Source organism: Tenrec ecaudatus, chromosome X, assembly GCF_050624435.1.
Source record: "Tenrec ecaudatus isolate mTenEca1 chromosome X, mTenEca1.hap1, whole genome shotgun sequence".
In the NCBI taxonomy this organism is placed as follows: domain Eukaryota; kingdom Metazoa; phylum Chordata; class Mammalia; order Afrosoricida; family Tenrecidae; genus Tenrec; species Tenrec ecaudatus.
The window spans coordinates 93,660,329-93,680,469 of NC_134548.1; the positions used below are offsets into that span (position 1 = coordinate 93,660,329).

Sequence of the window (20,141 nt, forward strand, 5' to 3'; positions counted from 1 at the left end):
CCCCGCTTTTCAATGCCAAGTAAGCATTGGCCTGCTGACTGCAAAGTCACTGGCTAAAACCCACCAACTGCTTTGTGGGTGGACGGTGAGGTTATCTGCTCCTGTAAAGATTTATAGACTTTGAAGCTCTATGAGTAAAATTGACTTAATTGCAGTTGGTATTTCAGTATCGGTTTGTAGCATATAAGGAATCAAATATGACTTCAGATACACATACACTAAAATAAATATATCATTGTTTATCTGAAATGTAGATGTCTAGAGAGTGTTTATTTTTATTTGCTGAATCTGGCGACTTTACACAGATATAAAGCTGATTAACTATTACATTTTTTATGTTGGTTTATAAACATCTATAAACTCACTTCAGTGAGATTTATGCACAGTGGAGTGAGGCATGTCAGACATTCCTACCAAAGTAAATAATAAGCCACTGCACCTGGGCCTTTTCACAACTGTACAGGAGGCCCTAAGTCTGGTGGGTATCTTGTGATTTTGTATCAGTCACACAAGTCAGTATAGTGACACCTTCTTTACCTGTTGATCCAATGACATGAGGAGCCCCAAATGACCATGAGTCATTCTTAGATGCCAGTTGCTCAGTGCTGTGTTTCCAGGTGAGAAAGCTCCATCTTCCTCACAGGGAATGGCTAGTTGTTTCGAACTTCTACATTTGTGGCTAACAGTTAAATGCATAACTGACTCAAATCTCGGACCTCCTGGCCTGAAGAGCACAGGTTTATTGGGACAGGAAGCCAGCCTATGGTGATCAAAATTATCAAGGGCAAATTGGACTGGTGCTACATATGTAACATAACGGAGGTAGAGAAGAATGTGTCTGGAATCCAGGAGATCCCCTAGGCTCTCTCAGTACTACTATGCCCTGTGATTAAAGTAAACGGTAAATGGCAGCAAACCAATCCCGACAGGACTTCTTATGACCCAGACCCATCGGGAATTAAGGTCTGGGTCACCCCACAAGGCAAAGAACCACAGGCAGCTGAGGTGCTGGCTGAGGACAAAGCAAACCTATAATAGATAATGGAAGAAGGTAGTTCTGCCTATCAGTAACATTCATGTGATCAATTATAAATGCAAGGTTTGTGATTATCAGTATTTCTTCTTTATATGTATTTATTTATTATATTTCCCCTGTTTGTGTATAATATTACCAGATATAGTATGTTCATATATATGTATGCTAGCTATATGATGTTGGGCGTATGCATAAATGCATGAATGTCTGGAATTATATATGGCTAAAGGATTGTGTACTAGTGCTAAAGGATTGTGTACTAGTGCCCAGCTGACAAAGGGTGGACTGTGATACTTACATTTATTGTACCAACTAGGCCTCCATAAAAACATGTGGGCAGAATTTAATCAGGTCTCAGCTTAATTGAAGGATGATAAAGATGGCTGGTATCTCGTCTCTCTTTTGCCCTGGTAATCGGACCAGCATGCTGCTGCTTGAGCTACTAGTTTTCCTCAACCATGTGCTGCACTACTTGAACCCATGGGCCATGGTGCTAGCTGGAGCTTGAGGCTCCTTCAAGACCTGCTTCACCATGCTCCAGGCTGGTGGATTGTGTTGCTTTGCAGTACTTCTTTTCAAGATCCCACCAGCGTTTGCTTTGCTAAGCTCCCAAGCTTCTGACTGTTACTGACCCACCCTGCTGTCTACCGCGTGCTGGCAGACTCTGCCTGCCTTGCTTGAGGGAGGACTCCACTGTCTGCTTCCTTGACCTTAGACCTGCAGCCCGGATGAGTTGAAGAACCTTCTGTATATTAACTGTTCCATAAAAGTGAGTTGAACTAAGCCTTCTGCATTGCTGTGTGGACTAATTAGCTGTTATATTCTTTCTCTGTGTATAAACTCTATACACACACACACAAACACTACAAGTTGTGTGGACTGGACAGTATTTTGTCCTGTTCTGCACAGGCTGTCTATGGGTTGGAATGGACTCATTGGCACCTAATAACCTAACAAAAACTACACACACATATGAAATACTTGTTTCCTCCACACTTCCTAGTCATCAATTTTCCAATAATGTTCCTTCCAGTTCCATGACCCTCCAGCCAAGCCATTAGCCAGAGCCCATGAATCAGTGTACAGTCTCACATCTAGCCTTTGCTCCTTTCAGGAACACTGAATTTATCATAGGGAACTCCCCAGGAGGCCATAGGTGCAGGCTGGGAGATGGAAGGTGCTGTGACAGGAGTGGACACTGTGGGCATGTGAGTCACTTCTTCATACAGTTTATTTGTACCATCAGGTCCTGCTCTAGCCCAATCTCATATATACCACTTCCATTTAACAATGGAGTGTTGCTGTGCACATCCAACTTTATGACTCTGTGGGTCAGACAATACCAGTTCATGATGGGCAGCTCAGGCCTCATGGTGACTTGGTGGCCCATGGTGAGGTGTTCAGTATCCACCGAGGACAAGTAACAGGCCAAATGCTGTTTTTCAGAAGGGGAGTAGTTGTATGCTTAGGATGACAGAACTTTACTCCAAAATTCCAAGAGTCTATGTTGTGGTTCACCAATAGGTGTCTACCAAAGACACCATACTGAATCTCTCTTTGTGGCTGACGCTTCTAGCATCATTGGGCCAGCTGGATCATATGGTCTCAGTGACAAAGCAGCTTGCACAGCAGCCTGAACCTGTTGCTATTATCACAAAATCGTTCCTATGATTGAGACCATTGTTATAGCCACTGTGTCAGTCATCTCAGTGATGACATTTTTCTTTTTCTCTGTTGCTCTATTTTACCAGCATGATGCCCTTCTCCAGGAATTTGTCTCTCCTCCCAACATGGCCAAAGCATGTAATTTGAAGTCTTGCCATCCTTGCCTGGAAGGAGCATTCTGGTCATCCATCTTCTGAGAATTCCAGCCGTAGTGACCTTATGTTTGTTCTTATTTTTTCCTTGATGTGCTTTAGAATTCTAGCTTCTCCATCATTTCTTCTCACAAATGTAGTTAAATTAGGTTCTGTGTGTTCCATATGTATAATTAGCTGTGTAGAGTCACCACTTACCTTGTTGAAATAAGTTATTTGCTATGAAGAAATATTTAGTGTTGCAAATTTTATAATTCAATCAGCCACTTCATTTCTGTCATCAAGATGATATTTCCAACTACTTCTCCTTCTTTGTTATCAACTTTTACATTCCGTCTCCAATGATAATCAAGCATCTTGATTTCATATTTGATCAGTTTGTGACTTAAAATGTTGGTAGAATTCTTTAATTTCTTCATCACTATCTTTTGTGATTGGTGCATAAATTTGAATAATGGTTGTGTTGATTGGATTTTCTTGAAGGTATATAGATATAATTCTATCATAGACAACATTGCACTCCAAGATCAACCATGAAATGTTACTTTTGATATTGCGTGCAATGCCACTCCTCTTGTCATCCTTGGCCTAATAAACCATATGATTTTCTGATTCAAAATGGCCAATACTACTCAATTTCAGTTCGCCAATGCCTAGGACATAGATCTTGATGCATTCTATTTCATTTTTGATGGCTTCAAAATTTCCTTGATTCATACTTCATACCTTCCAATTTCTGAAAGGTTTTTGCTGCTGTTCCTTTACATATTAATGTGTGCCCCTTCAGTAAATGAAGACCCCAAAGACTTTACTTCCATAAGTTTAATTCCATTCCTGTCCCCATGGTTGACTCTACTTTGTGATAGCAGCTTCTTCTCAATCACATTTGAAGTGCCTTCCAACCCAAGGGGCCCACCTTTTCACACTAGCTCTGATCATGTTCCGCTGCCATTCATTAGGCTGGCAGTATCTAAAATGCTTCCTGCCATGCATAAACTTTTCAGCAGCTACTTCCTTAGTAGTAGGCATCCAGTTCTTTCCTCTTCGTTTGGTGTTAGTCTGGAAGCTCCCCTGAAACCTATTCACTTTGTGTGACCCTTCTCTGATTTGAAGTACCAGTGATGTATCTTCCAGCATCACCAAGGCACACAGTGATCACAGTATAACAAACTGTGATCACAGTATAACAAACTTGTGAGAGACAAGTGGTGGTTGGGTGTGTTACTCTAGCCAATTTATCAAGTGACTCAAAAGCTTTCAGCTGTGAGTGGGGCCTAGAACAAGCAAAGCCTAAGCAACCCATTCAGGCTGTCGTGAAAGCTGCTCTACCACTTAGGTCAGATGATGCAGCTGATCCAACGGTGTTGTTGATTTGTAAGTGGCAGACATAGATGCAGTTTGATGCCTTTGGAGACCCCTGTTAACAAAACACAGAACATACCCTTTCAATTTTGAAGCAAAGCTCTGTCATTCTTTGCAAACAGCTACTAATTTTAAAACAAACAAAAAGGAAAACAGCTTTTGGCCTTTTACTAGGTGTTAGTGGAGACTGAACATCTCACCATAGGCCATAAAGTCACTGTGCATTCTTAGCTGAATTCATTAAGTGGGGATTGCTTGACCCACAGGAAAATATAGGTGGACATGCACATAAGCACTCCATCATTAAATGGACATGGTATATATAAGATGAGGTTTGGGCAGGACTGGGAGGTACAATTAAACTGCATGAAGAAATAGCCAAAATATTTATGGATTCCACTCTTTTCACAATACCATCCTTACCCCAGTGCACACCTGAGTCATGGGGAGTTCCTTATGATAAATTGACCGAGGAAGCAACAATCTATGATTAACTTCCAGATAGTTCTGTGCAATATTTAGCTACTACTCAAACGCGAACAACAGGAGCATAACAGCCCTTTTCCGGGACTTATTTTAAGGGCCATGTGGTGAAATCCTCCAAATGGATATACTTAGAGAAATACACCATACATTTCATTTTGCTTGGAAGTAAAAATGGCCAGGTATGATATTGTGTACTGATTCCTGGCTGTGGCCAATGGTTTGGCTGTGTGGTCAGGGATTTGGCAGGATCATGATTGGAAATTTCATGACAAGGTGGTGTGATGAAGAGATATGTAGATATATCTCTCAGAATGGGCCAGAGGGAAATATATATTTTGCATGTAATAGGGATATCATCAAAGAAGTATCTTTGCAGAAGAAGATTTTAACAACCAATGGATAAAATGAAACATTCTGTGGAAACCAGTCATCCTGTTTTCCTAGTCACCATTCTCATTGCCCAAAGGATTCATGAACAAAGTAGCCATGGTGGCTACTACCACTGCTGAGGGCCCTATCTGCTAGCAGGAGAGGCCAACACTGAATTCAAGATATGGTACCATTCCTGGGGGAGATCAACCAGCAACCTGGTAGCAAGTTGATTGCATAGAACCATTTTCATCATGGATAGGGAAGGGGTCTGTACTTACTGGAATACTGTCACCGGATATGGATCTGCCTTCCCTGCACACAATGCATCTGCCAGAACTATCATTTGCAAATTTACAGAATGTCTTATTCACTTTCATGGTATCCTACACAATATTGCTCCAGATCAAGTGACCTTGCCTTATAGCAAAGGAATGCAACAATGGGCTCGTGCTTACATGATCCAATGGTTTTGCATGCTGTTCACCATCTTTAAGCAGTTAGTTGTCTTAGTAGGCTGATGGAATGGCCTTCTAAAGATACAATTATTTTTTCTAGTAGCTAGCAATACCTTGCAGGGTGGGGGTAATTTTCTGTAGGAGACTGTATATGCTGTGAACCAGCATCCAGTATGTTATGTGGTGACTCCAATAGGTAGGATTCATAGGTCCAAGAACCAAAGGGTAGAAATAGGAGTGGTACCACTTAATATTACTCCAAGTGACCAATTTTCAGCATTTTTGCTTCCCATACGGATGGTCCTATGCTCTTCAGATCTGAAGGTCCTAGTTCCAAAGGAAGGAATACTCCAATCTAGAAACACAGCACTAATTTAATTGAATTGGAAGTTAGAACTGCCACCTAGCTGTTTTGGATTCCTCATACTTTCAGATCAACAGGTAAAAAAGGATGTTACTTTATTGAATAATGCTGTTGATCCTGATTATGAAGGGGAAATTGCATTGGTGTTCATAATTAAGGTAAAGAAAAATATGCCAGGAATGCAAGAGATTCCACAGATCATCTCTTTGTATTAGCCTGTCCTGTTATTAAAGTAAATATGTAAACCACCACCAAATTGTGACAATACTACTAATGATCCATCCCCTCAGAAGTGAAAGTCTATGTCACCTCACCAAGTAAAGAACCATAGCGAGATGAGGTTCTGATTGAGGATAAAAGAAATCCCAAATTGATGGTGGGAAAGGTAGTTCTAAGTGTCAGTTACAGAGAAGGATCCGTTAAAGAAACAAGATCTGATCAGTGGTGAGAGTGACGATACTGGGAGGGTGGGGGGAAGGTTGGGTAGAAAGGGGGAACCAATTATAAGGATATACATATAACCTCCTCCCTGGGGAATTGACAACAGAAAATGGGGTGAAGGGAGACGTTGGGTAGTGTAAGATGACAAAATAATAATAATTTATAAACTATCAAGGGTTCATGAGGAAGGGTGGACCGGGGAGGAAGGGGTGAAATGAGGATCTGATACCAAGGACTCAAGTAGAAGGCAAGTATTTTGAGAATGATGTGGGTAACAGATGTACAAATGTGCTTGGCACACAATGGATGGATGTATGGATTGTGATAAGAAGTATATGAGCCCCCAATAAAATGATTTTTCTAAAAGGAACAAGTCTGCAATTGTTAATATTTACCCTTTATATTTATGCATCATTTTTTTCTTTTTTAAATTTTTATTATTTATTTTTTTCTTTCTTCAATGATAAAATATAAGATTTAAATGGGGTTAGTATGTTTTTATTGGTATGTGTGTTGGTTGTATGATGTTGGGTGCAGATATGTTTTTTATTATTGTCTTTTGGGAAAATATATGGTTAAATACTTGTGTACAAGTGCCACATTGACAAAGGGTGGGCTGTGGTGGTTAGGGTTTTAGTGCCAAGTCGGTACCTGTAATAAGATATGGGTGGAGTCCAACCTATCAGTCAGGTCACAGCCTGGTTACATCTCTTTGGATGTGGCCTAGATATAAGAAACTGTGTGGAGACTGGCCGCTCCTTTATTTTACCTTCTTGCTTCGATCACACCACACCATCAGGTCCTGATGGTTTGCATTGACACATTATTCCACCTGACTGAGCCACCTTTAATCTTCTTGCTCTACCACCAGGTCATAGTGACCTGATCCAGCTTTGGAGTCACACAATGCCTTGCCACACTGTGCCACTGAACCCCACTCCATTTCACCATACTTTGACTTTCTACCTTCTGTTTCTTTGGATCTTGTGTATAGTCGCTATATGAGTTGGAAAGACCTGCAAGCCATAATCTGCTACATGATAGTTAATAAAGCTACACTTTCTCTGTGTGTGTTGTGTGGGCAGCTTTTCTATAATAAATTCCTTTCACAATATAAATGTCTCTATTTAAAAACATGAGTGTCCTGGTTTTAATTCTCTAGAGAATTCAGTCTAATACGGACATGCGTAGACATTTTACCGAAAAATGACAATGAATGGCTAACAAATATCTAAAATTTTGATGAATCACCCTTTAGGTGATATATATATAAGTAATGACAAGGAATTCCCTCATATTGGTGATGACAAACCAATTCAATCATAAAATAAAATAAATGCTGGAGAGAGTGTGGAGAGATTAAAACCCTCAAACAATTCTGATGGGATTATAAGAGTGTATAATTATTGAATGGAAAATTCTTAAGATCCAGTAATCCCTCTGCTGGGTATGCATCCTCAAGCTGTAAGAGACATAGCTTTAACAGACATATATATTTCCAGGTTTGTTGCCTCACTATTGATAATAACAAGAAATTAGAAACAGCAAGAACATCAATCAACAGAAGAATGGATAAAGAAACCAGTATACACACAAAATTATGCATCAATAAAAACAATAATGAAATCACAAAGCACCTCATGATATAGAGGGAACTGGAGATAAGTATACTGAGTGAAGTTAGTCAATCAGAAAAGAAAACATATTGTATGAGACTACTGATATAAGGAAAAAAATCTAAATGAAAAATAAATACCAATTATACAGACTTTAGAGATTATCAACAGGGAGGCTTAAAAGGAGGAATATGGGAAAAGGAAAACGGACTAAAGCATGTACAAGTGTTTTCTTGGATGAAAGGGGGGCTGGAAGACTACAAGATAGAGTAGAGGAATCAGAGTAGGGCTGGGTAGAGTATGGAGGCAGTAGTTAATGAGTGGTTTGAATTTTTAAATACAGAGTTGATGGTCTGAAATGTGATGATGCCACTGAACTCACAATTTTAAAAATGGATATGAAATATATGCCATAACAAAATGGAATTGATCCCAGTTTTGACAGAATTTAAGACATTAGACAATATAATACACTAACTTAAAAGAATGAAAAGGGTAAACAAAAAGAAAATAGACAAAAAAATCCCCAGTCATCTCAATTGATATTAAAAGGTACTGAAAAATGCAACACACTGTAAGGAAAAGCAGAAAAATAGGAAATGCAAGTGAATTTCACAAAACAATAAGAGTCTTTTAGAAAAACACAAAACACAACAAATATCTAGCATCATACTCATAGTGGTAAAATGGTGAAAGCATTCCTCTGTAACTGGAATGAGAGGATGATCAGTTACACTATAGTCCTTAAAAATATGTATTGGAAGCCATTGGCATAACTATTAGACAATATAAATAAATATTAAAAAGCAACCAAATGAAAATGGTAAAATTCATATACAGAAAATTATATACAAAAAGCTTTATTCTACATCTTAAAAATTCCCAAGGAATCTACAAGAAAACCAACAGAATAAGTGATTTTCAGTAAGTTAAAAATAAAAGCACAACTTGCAAAGCTCAGTTGTAGGGACTTAGGAAAATATGACTGGTAGGTAACAATCATGGGAAGATCTCAGCAACAATGAGAGAGGTCCCAACAGAGGGAAGTCCATTAGTCCATGGAAGACAGAAAAGAAACAGCTTAAAAGCTAAGTGCACAGGAGTTCCATAAAGTTAGAGATAAGCAACACCTGCTGATTCCGACCGACTCGCCTTCACCATTGACCAGCCGCCTGAGCCACTCCTATGGACTCCCCACCCCTGTCCCAGCCAAAATTCTCACTTTACTTGCTTCTGGGGCCTGCACAGAGAATAGATCACAAGGGAAGTTTGGTGCAGACTTTCTCACTATCCAAGTATTGCTTTTTTGTATTTATATTTCTCCTTTCTTGCTTTCTTCTCCAGAGCTCTTCTTCCTACCTGTACTCTACCTTCCCTTGATATACACATGCATACTAACATTTCCAAACATCCAAGAATCCCAACCCGAACAGTGGTTTTATTTTATTAGTCCTCTGAGTTTTGTATTTTTGTCTATTTTAATTCTATTTTCACAGTTCTTGCATATGTCCTCTTTCTGTGTGACCCTGTCCTGCTGTAAATAAATACAGAGCCCAGGTAAAAGCAGGCAAGTGCACTGACTGGGCACACCCACCCAAACCAGCATTAGATGTTTTTTTTTTTTAAACTTTTCCCCTGAATTCACACAGCCACCAACATTATGGATATGGCACCCACCAGCTGCCCTATCAATAAAATTCTCTTCTTCTTCTCTTTGTATTCTATCTCTTTTGCTTTGGTCTTTTCCCTTTTCTATCCTTTTCCTTCCATCTTTCTCTTCTCCCTTTTCCTCTTCATTAACTCTTGTTCATATAATATATAAACATCCTCTTCTAGTTTGATTGTTGGCTCACATTATTCTACTACCTCACCCAATATTACTTTCTGTGTTCCCTCTCATTTTCTATTTGAATTATATACACAAAACACATATTATTACGATCTCTCAGATGGTGCTGGAAAAGAATTCTGAAAGTACCATAGACTGCCAAAAGAACAAACGAATTTGTTCTATAAGAAGTACAACCATAATGCTCCATAGAGAGAAGGATGGTGCGACTTCATCTCATGTGTTTTGGAAATGTTGTCAGGAGAGATCAGTTGCTTTAGAAGGACATCATTTTTGGTAAAATAGAGGCACAGAGAAAAAGAGGAAGACCCTCAATAAGATGGGTTAATATAGTGGTTGCAGCAATGAGTTCAAATAATTGTGAGAATGGTGCAAGACCAGGCAGTGTATCACTCTGTTGTACAAAGGGTTGATTTTTCCTCCTTGGAGGCAGGATACATACTCTCTGCTCACTCCCTGGGAGATATTCTACTGACAAGACACATGGCGCTAAGCCCTGGGAGCTGGAGAAGCCATATGGATCAACCCTGATGCAACCAGACTTGATGCTGAAGAAGCCACGTAGAGACCCATCTGCCAGCACTGAGATACTTATAATGCCACTGGATCCACAAGACTTCCAACTTACTGTCCTGTTATCCTCCTGCATTCGGCATCATTGCATGCGTTTCACGAGTCTGAAGAGGACTTTATAGATTGGTATTGGACACGTGGGCTAATATTGGATGTATTAACTTAATCTGGAATAGGCTGGGATCTTTTCTCAATATTCAATTGCTCTTGTATATAAACCTCTTTCATAATATATATATATATATGAAGTTGTTACTCTAGCTTACCCAGACTATTGCAATACACAAAATAGAATATTATGCCTCTCTAAAAAAAGTAATGAAACCACGAAATACTTTATGACAGGGATGGACCTGGAAACCATGATGTGAGTAAAGTTAGTCATTCACCAAAGGCAAATAGTGTATAAGGCTACTACTATAAGGATATACACCAAGCCAAAGACAGGGTAGCAATGAGGAAGCCTATGTATGAGGAAGCCTAACCTCAATTTGGGTCAGTTTCTCATGTTTTGAGGGAAGAGTAGAAGACCAATAATTTCCTGTAGTCATATTACAGCAGACATTCCTACAAGGATGTGCAGTAAACCTCAATGGAAATTCAAGTCCAGATGTTGGTGGGTTGGGGCAGGTCTATGTTTGAGAAGGTTGTTACAATCAGTTGGTGGGTGAAACAGATAGGGAAACCTACCATTGGGAAAAACTCTTAACATAACTTACATAGACATCTAAAAGGGGAATATTCCCAGTATTTTGTTCCTAATTGGGCATTTTTGAAATAGTTTATATGCAGTCCTTGGTGACCCAGGCTTTGTGAAATAGACAATCAGGACTTTAAGTCTGTCCTTTTGAGGTGCATAGCATCCTTCATAGGCCACACCAGAAATCTCTGATTTATAAACTCCACAAAGTGTGCTGGATTTTACCTTAAGCTCACTTGTAGAATATTTAAGAAACTCAAATACTTACTTGGACTTAATGCTGAAACACCAAGTGTGAGAAGAAGCAGATGACTGTTATCTCAAAGTTGTGGATTTGGATGCTATTGGTCTTTGATTCGGATCTCTTGTCCATTCAATTTGCAGAGTAGGCTCTTCAACTTATTTAAGTTCTGGTACAACAAAATTTCAAAGTAATAAAGATGTATAGCTAAGTCATACCATATGAAAATTGAACTCAAGTGAATCAATGCCCTAGATTAAAGAGGACAAACCATAAACCATAGAGACAAATCCCCATGATCTTGGATTTGTTCAATAATTCTTATATATGTCAACAAAAACACAAGAAGCAAAAAACAGTTTTAAAAGGTGAATTGAACTTTTTCAAAATTAAAAATTTTTGCATCACAAGGACATCTAGAAAATGAAATAGAATATTCCAAATGGTAGCAATAACTGTCATTCTTATATTTAATAACATTTTAATATATGTGTACTCATATGAAAGATTCATACAGTTCAATAACAAAAGTAAGTTTTTTAATTGCTAATTACTTCAATAATCATTTCATAAAAGAAAAATGACAAATTATGGACAAGCACAAGAAATGATGTTTAACATCATTAGTCACTTTAGTTATTTAAAAAAACAAAAGTAAAAACAAATTCACTGCCATCGAGTAGATTCAGACTTACAGTGACCCTTTTGAACAGGATAGGACAGCTTCTGTGGGTTTCTAAGACTAACTCTTTATAGGAGATGAAAGGATGTTCCGCTGTGCAGCAGTTGGTGGTTTTGAACTTTTGACCTTGCAGTTAGCAGTCCAACATAAAACCACCACACCACCAGGACTCTGGAAATCAAAACTGTAATACAAGGCATATAACTCTTTGGAAAGAGGGAGGCTGTGCATTAAGATAGAGCCACTGACTGCTATGAAACATTGTCCGACAACATAGAACTTGGCCCTTAGGGAGAAGGAGATGAGCCTATGGGGCACCTCCCCTCTGCTACCCATAGGTATGTGAAGATCTTGAAGATCAAGAAGTTCCTTAAGAGTTTGGAGGTTCTTGGAGGGTGAGCACCACATCAGCACTGCTCCCTGTCCCCATCTTTTTGGTTCCCAGACCCCTCAAGATGTTCGCCCTCTTGCTTCATGGCCAGATTAAGAGAAAGAGACACTAGCCAGCTCCCATTTTAGGGAACCGATGGTATTGACACAGAGATGAAATCGGTGATCATTGCTCCCCAATCATCCACCAGATATCATGAGTGCTAAAAAGGTTACAAGATGAATTTGGAATGACATCTAACCTTAAGGCATCAGTAAACTGCCTTTTGTTTTGGAGATCCATTTCATCTGTCCAACATATATTGAAAGTTGATAACAAATCATCTCCAAATGGTCTGGTTGTTTACTATGATACAATTGTTAACAGAAGTAGGAAAAGAAAAGAATGGTAATATTGACTCCGAGCCTTTAAAATTAATTAATATATAATTGCATTTTTGCATCAACAGGTTCCATGCAGAAGATCTTAACAGTGTTACTTTCTGATCATAGCAAGTTTGGCTCCATTGTCATAGGTGATAGTGGTGTTCTCTTTGACACACTCCAAGCAAACAGAGAAGTCCTGAACAAATTCACAATGGCTATTCCAAAGAAACAAGGTCGAAGTGGTCAGTCTGACTTGCATTTTGCCCATTTTAATAATGGTGGGGGGGACTGCATAATTATGCCCAGATAATAGCAGACAGCTGTGTAGTCATTTATTTCTAGAGACAAAGAAAATGTGACTGGTCTTATTTTTGTTGGCTCAGCTGATTTTGAAACTGAACTAAGCCAATTTGAAATGTGTGATCAGAGTTTGCAAGCCTAAATTTTAATATTAGTTCATGTCTCCTTTGGTGGTAAAAACATATTCAAACAAGCTATTGAGTTATATGCTGACATCCTTTCAAATGTGAATTTCATTCAAGAGAATAAAAAATAGGAGAATACTTTGACGAGTTAGCCAGGATATGGGCAAATACTTTTTGGGAGTACAACTTTGGAGCTGTAGAGATCCTAATAATCTAGGAAACTCTGGACATAATGAGATACATTCTTTATTGTAAAGGCACACAATAGGAGAAAATTTACTAACTCCAGAACAACACAGGGATACATTTAATTTCAAAGAGTAAAAGACAGGACCATGGACTGATTAAAAGTATGCCACAACCGGAACGATTTGCTAACAACTACAAATTATAGATAGATAGATAGATAGATAGATAGATAGATAGATAGATAGATAGATAGATAGATAGATAGATAGAGCTATGTTGGGAATTGTCGCCATTGGTCCCAAGAAGGAGCCCAGTTTGTGAAAGGATTTGGTGGAATTTGATGTATCGTTCAAGACAGAGTGGATTTCTAGAGAATGAAATACCAAGGAGGAGACAATGATTTTTCATTTCTGCACCTGGGTGACTACTAGGTAGTTTACCAAATTATGCCTTACCTCCCAGCATCCAAACCAAGGAGTATACCTATGGTGGAATCCAAATAGATCCCAACCTAAGAATTGGAACATTTCCAGAACTTTATTTCTGAGCATTGGATAGTGAAAAAAAAGAATCTCAGTTCTAAATTTTTTACTTGATGGTGAAAATTGATTGCTCTTTTATTTTATGGGGGGGAAATGAAGCAGTGGCTTAAATCTGAAGGAGGTGTTGTGACGGGCAGGAAACCATTGCACCAGCACCCAGGCCATGCTCTCAGGCTGCTGCTGCCTCTCCCACACTTGTCTTCTGTGCATATTAAAGATCCAAACCCAGACTGATTCCAAGTACTTCACAACTAATAAAAAATGAGACATTTTTGAATTTAAGACTGAGCTCAACAATGTAAACAAAGAGAAGAGGAAGGAGGCTGTGAAGAGAGTGATTACTGCTATGACTGTAGCAAAGGATGTTAACTCTTTCCACGTGAAGTGAACTGAATGCAGAGTGACAACTTGGAACTAAAGAAGCTCCGGTAGCTCTACTAGATGAACTAGGTCAAGAGTCAGACAGACATGGCCATCATAGCTGTCAACAGGTGTGTGAAGGACTGTGAAAATCCCAATCCATTGATTCGGGTCTCGGCAGTCAGAACCATGGGTGGTATCTGGGTCAATAAAAGCACAGACTATATCAGTGAGGCACCCAGCAAGTCCTTAAATGATGAAGACCCCTATGTCAGGAAAATAGCTGTTTCCTGAGTGGCAAAGTTCCATGACATCAATACCCAAATGGTGAATGATCAGGGATTCCTAGATTCTCTGCGGGATCTTATAGCAGATTCAAACCCAATGGTAATGGCTAATGCTATAGACGGACGGATTATCTAAATCAGTGAATCTCACCCAAATACTTGATCTGAACCCACAGAGCATTAATAACTGCTGACAGCCCTGAATGAATTCACTGAATGGGGCCAAATCTTCATCCTTGACTGACTATTAAATAACAACTTTGAAGATAACAGGGAGACTCAGATGATCTGTGAGCAGGTAACTTCTTGACTATTCCACACCAGCTCAGGGGTGGTGCTCTCAGTAGCAAGAGTCCTTATGAAATTTCTAGAGTTGTTATCCAAGGTCTCTGACTGTTATAATATTCTGCTGAAGAAATTAGCCCCTCCACTTGTCACTTTGCTGTCTGGGACGTCAGAGGTGCAGTATATTGCCTTGAGAAAGATCCACTTAATTGTCCAGGAAAGGCCTGAAATTTTGAAGCAGGAAATTAAAGTCTTCTTTGTGAAGTACAATAACCCAACTTATGTTAAACTAGAGAAAATGGACATCATGATTCATTTGGCAGCCCAAGTCAACATTGTTCAGATATTGGCAGAACTGCAGAAGGATGACACAGAGTTTGATGTTGACTTTGTCGGTAAAGCTGTGGACGGTGTACTTTAAGGTAGAACAATCTGCAGAGTATTTTGTTTGATATTATCCTGACTAAAATAAATTGTGTGGTCCAAGCGGAGATATTTGTCATCAGGAGCATCTTCTGTAAGCATCCTAATAAGTGTGAAAGCATTTTGCTACTCTGTATGAGAAATTAGACTCAAGAGATGAGCCAGATGAATGAGCAGCTGTGATTTGGATCATGGAAGAATGTGCTGAGAGAATTGACAATGAAAAGGTGTTACTAGAGAGCTTGCTGGAGTGTTTTCATGATAAAAGCACCCAGGTACAACTCATTCTGCTTACTGCCATAGTGAAGCTATTTCTTAAGAACCCACCAGATAAGCAAGAACTGGTCTAGTAAGTCTTGAGCTTGGCTTCCCAAGGACTCTGATAACCGTGACCTTTGAGATCAGGACTATGTTTACTGGTGCCTTATGTCAACATATCTTGTCACCACCAAATACGTAATCTTGTCTTTGAAACCACTGATCTCTGAGAAAACAGACCTTCTTGAGGCAACCTTGTTAGATGAACTAATCTGTCACATTGGTTCGTTGGCCCCTGTGTACTATAAGCCTCCCAATGCTCTTTGAAGGAAGTCATGGAATTCAGAGCACTGATGCAGGTGACATCCCTGTTGATATCACTGCTGCAGTCAACTTGGAACAGCCTCTGGTTATACCATCACAAGTTGACTCTTTTGAATCCTGAACTTGGTCCCGGAGTCAATGTGCCTAAGGTAGCTTCCATGCAAATAGAAGCAGTGGATTTCTTGGGAAGAACACTAGATCATCTGGTTGGGCAGTCCTGCATTCCATCATCAGTGTCGGCAATATTGGCTCCTTCACCTACTTCTGCCGTGGTCAGCAATGGTCTCAATGCCTTTTTGAACTCTCCACAGGAATAGGTATGGCACCTGAAAGATCTGTGGCTCCTAAGACTGTTTGATGGCCCATTTCAGGAACATTCACTCACCACTAAGGCCACATATACATGGAAATGAACCAACAAAGTTTTGCATCATGTGACAGATTTTGATATCCATTTAGCAAGAAGAGTTTTGGTGCTATCACAAGCACACATCTAGCCATCGATACACTACTGATGCCAAACCAAAGCATTGCTGTCTCCCTGCCTCTCTACAACTTAGGTCCAGTCATAAAGATGCCACTTAGGAATAACCAGCAGGTGGCTGTGAACAAACAATATTGAGGTCTGCAACTTCCGCTGCCTCGTCCAGCTCAATGAGCGTTTGGTAGAAGTTGGCAAAATGGAGAGCCAGGTTTTCTTTTAACATGGAAGGATATTCCTAATGAAAATGAACTTCAGTTTCAGAATAAGGAATGCCATTTCAGTGCCAGCACTGTTTCCAGCAAATTGCAAAACAACCACGTTTAGGCTATTGCCAAGTGGAATGTGGAAATACAGGTCATGCTCTACCAATCTCTGAAGCTCAGTAACGGCATTTGCGTTTTGACCAAACTACATATCCAACCTGGAAGCCACAGTTATTTGCGGTTGCTGAAGTGTCTCACAGTACATCTATCAGATTTATCACAGACTTTTGAAAAACTAATGGACTGACTGGTCCAGTGCAAGCCAAGAACTCTTGTTTGGAAGAAATTGTGTTGATGTGTAGAATCTGTACTCAAACACACTGAGGCCACCCTTCGAGGTTGTGACTAGTATCACATGTACAGACATTAGAGCCTAACCTGCTGGACATTTTTAGCTTCCTGTGAACGTGTGTAACCACTGCTTCAATCACTTCCCACCTCTTGCCACATGCTGCTATTCAGCCTTACTTGTGGACTTTGCCATTAAAATGCCCATAGCTGACATTTTCCATACCCACTTTTAAGTGTGGTTTGGTATTTTGTAATTGAGAGCCCTTTCCAAAGCAGAAAAGGGCGGGTGTGTGTGTGTGGGGGGGGGGGGGGGGAATTAAAGCTAGGAAAAATGTCCCTGGAAAAAAAAAAGAAGCAAAAATACCTTAACTGCTGTCAATTTTCAAAAGTTAATAGAAGTGACATCAAACTGGTTTGCTTCTTAGTTTGATTGGAGACAAACTAAATTGCTTCATTTTGAAGTGAACCATTTACATAATATTTTTATCTTAGATTGTATAAGAAAAAATTATATGTGGTGAAATGGGGATGTATATAACATTATATTACAGCATACCCACCATAATGGATATTATCAATGAAACCTCAGGCAATAAACGTAGATAAGAATATGTAGAAATTGTAACCCTTGTTCATTTTTCGTGAGACTATCAAATGGTTCAGCTACTCTGGAGATGAGCTTGGGAGTTCCCCAAGAAGCTATTCGTAGAATTAACATATGATCCGACAATTTAAAGGCATAGTCTCCGGAAAATTTACATCAATGCCCATGATAACATTACCCAAAATAGTCAAAATGTGGACAAAATAAGTGTTTAAACAAAAAGTGGCAAATCCATACAAAGAATTATTCAACTATAACAAGAAATGAAGCTCTTATACATATTCCACTGTGGCTGAATCGTGCAAATAGTATACCAAGTGAAGGAAATCTAACACAAAGGACAAGTATCTTTTGATCTTACTTATATGGAAAATCAAGTACAGTATAATGCAGAGAAAAATGTATCAGAACGCAAAGAAAAAAGTATCATAGTGTTTAGTAGGGAATAGTGTAAGGTAAAAATGGGGAATTGTTACTTAATAGGCACGAAATTTCTATTTGGTATAATGAAAAACTTTGAAAAAAGAAAATGATTATGGTAGCACATAATTGTAAAAATAATGAATGGTTCCAATTTTACATTGTAAGTAGGTAACATGGTACATATTATTTACATTTATCTTTTAAAAATATAAACTGTTATTCCAGGATAAATGAGTAGTGGAAGAAACAAATAAAAGAAATTGTTTGAAGAAGTTACACTTTGGGGCCCCTTGGTCTAAATCTCTTTTTCTTTCAAATTTAAGCCTTTATAATTATATTAATGCTTTTAAGAGATCTAAGTGAATTAAGTTATCAACTGTTTCTCGTATCATCTTTTTCATTATATATTTCTGCATCTATTATTACTTTTCCTCTTTATTTCACTGTACATATTTCTGCTATGCTGTTTATTCATAGGTAAGGGGTCTAGAGTGTGAGGTAGAGGTGTAACTCTAAGGATTCAAATCTATTGTATTTCTAAAATGTGCTTTGAGTATTTTATTTTTATGAGAAATAAAATACTTTCATAAGAAACAATTTACCTAAAAGATAGTGTGAACACCCAAGTCTAAAATAAATGCTGCAATTTTACAGTAATTTTGATTATGTCTATGTTTGCTTTAATACCTATACATTATTTTCTATTTATTTCCTCAAGTTCTATGGAACTTTGGTTAAACATGTGTCTCCTATCCACAAGATCACTAATTCAAACCAAGTGAGTATCTTATCTGCAGGAGAACTCAAAAACAAAAGAGCAAAATTGGACTTTATTAGGGAAGTTAGCAAGTTGCCACAAGTCAGAGCCAGTAAACAGTAAGTAATAAACAGAGTCAGTAAACAGTCATCGGTCCATATTTGTACCTCTTCTCAGCCAACAGCCAACTCTCTCTCTGGTTTTAAACCTCTCATTTGGTTCCTCGGATTTTGCCTCTGTGGGACAGGAGGCCAGCCCAAATTTCTGCCTCACAGTTTCAGTCTCAGCACTACTCTGTTATGTCTCATGATGTCTTTATTTTAGCATCTGGTCTCTGCTTAGCTCCTTTGCTCTGTCCCACGAGCTCCGACCCACAGCCCCTAATGTCTCGTTTGCCTCTAATCTCAGCCTCCCCACCACAGCAGACAGGGAACAGAGATGTTAGACTTGCTCCACGATGGTCCTGGGATTTTTAGGGGGTGGCAACTAAAAATCAACCAATACAATCTATTAATGTTACAAAAACGATATTTGCATAATCTTATCCAATCCAATTGCTTTTAACTCTTATTAAATGAAAAGGAATGCCTGCTGGAAAAATGAAGATTCCTCACAAATAAAGCAATAAGCAAAATCACAATTAATGGAAAAGATTGAAGTTGTCAATAATTTCATTTTAGTTGAATTCCAAATCAACATCCATAAAAGCACTCAGACTCGCTGCCATTGAGTCAAACACAATCACTAGGACCCTTACATAGGGTTTCTGAGACGGAATCTTTACAGAAGCAGTCTCATGTTTTTTTCTATGGAAGAGCTGGAGCTGGTGGTGATTTTGAACAGCTGACTTTGCAGTTAGCAAGCCAATGCTTACCCATCAGAGACATCTGAGTTCCTAGTAAACAAGAAATCAAACCACACATTGTGTTGGGCAAGCCATCTGCTAAAGATGACTCTGTTTTAAAATCTTCACCTTTGAAGATTAAGGTGCGCCTGCTAAAAAACATGCATGGTATTTTCCCTTGTATGTATTCATGCAAATCCTGGAAAATGAATAATGAAGGACACAGAATAGATGCCTTTGAATTATGGTGTTAGCAAAGAATATTGAATGTGCCATTGATTGCAAGAAAAATGGACAAGTCTGTATTGATTGAAATGTAAGCAGAATGCTTCTTAGAAGCCATAAAGACTTAGTCTCACACATTTTGGACATATTCCCAAGCAAGACCTGTCCCTGAGTAAGTATGCTATGCTTGGTAAAGGAACAGTGAAAAAGAGGAAGGCTCTCAAGGATATAGATTTATACAGTGACTGCAACAATGTGCTCAAACATAATAAAAATTATGAGGAGGATTCGGGATGAAGCAGTGTTTAATTGGGTTACTTCTCGACTAGCAACAACAATAACAAGTGAAAGTAATCACAAAAAGGAAATGTAGGTTGAATTTATGGCTAGTTTGATTGCCAATTGTT

General features: G+C 38.8%; 1 pseudogene; it reads left to right on the forward strand.

Annotated features, from left to right (window-relative positions):
* The first annotated feature begins 14,141 nt into the window (after nt 1-14,141).
* Nucleotides 14,142-16,829, forward strand: LOC142434453 (AP-2 complex subunit beta pseudogene; annotated as a pseudogene).
* The last annotated feature ends 3,312 nt before the right edge of the window (nt 16,830-20,141 follow it).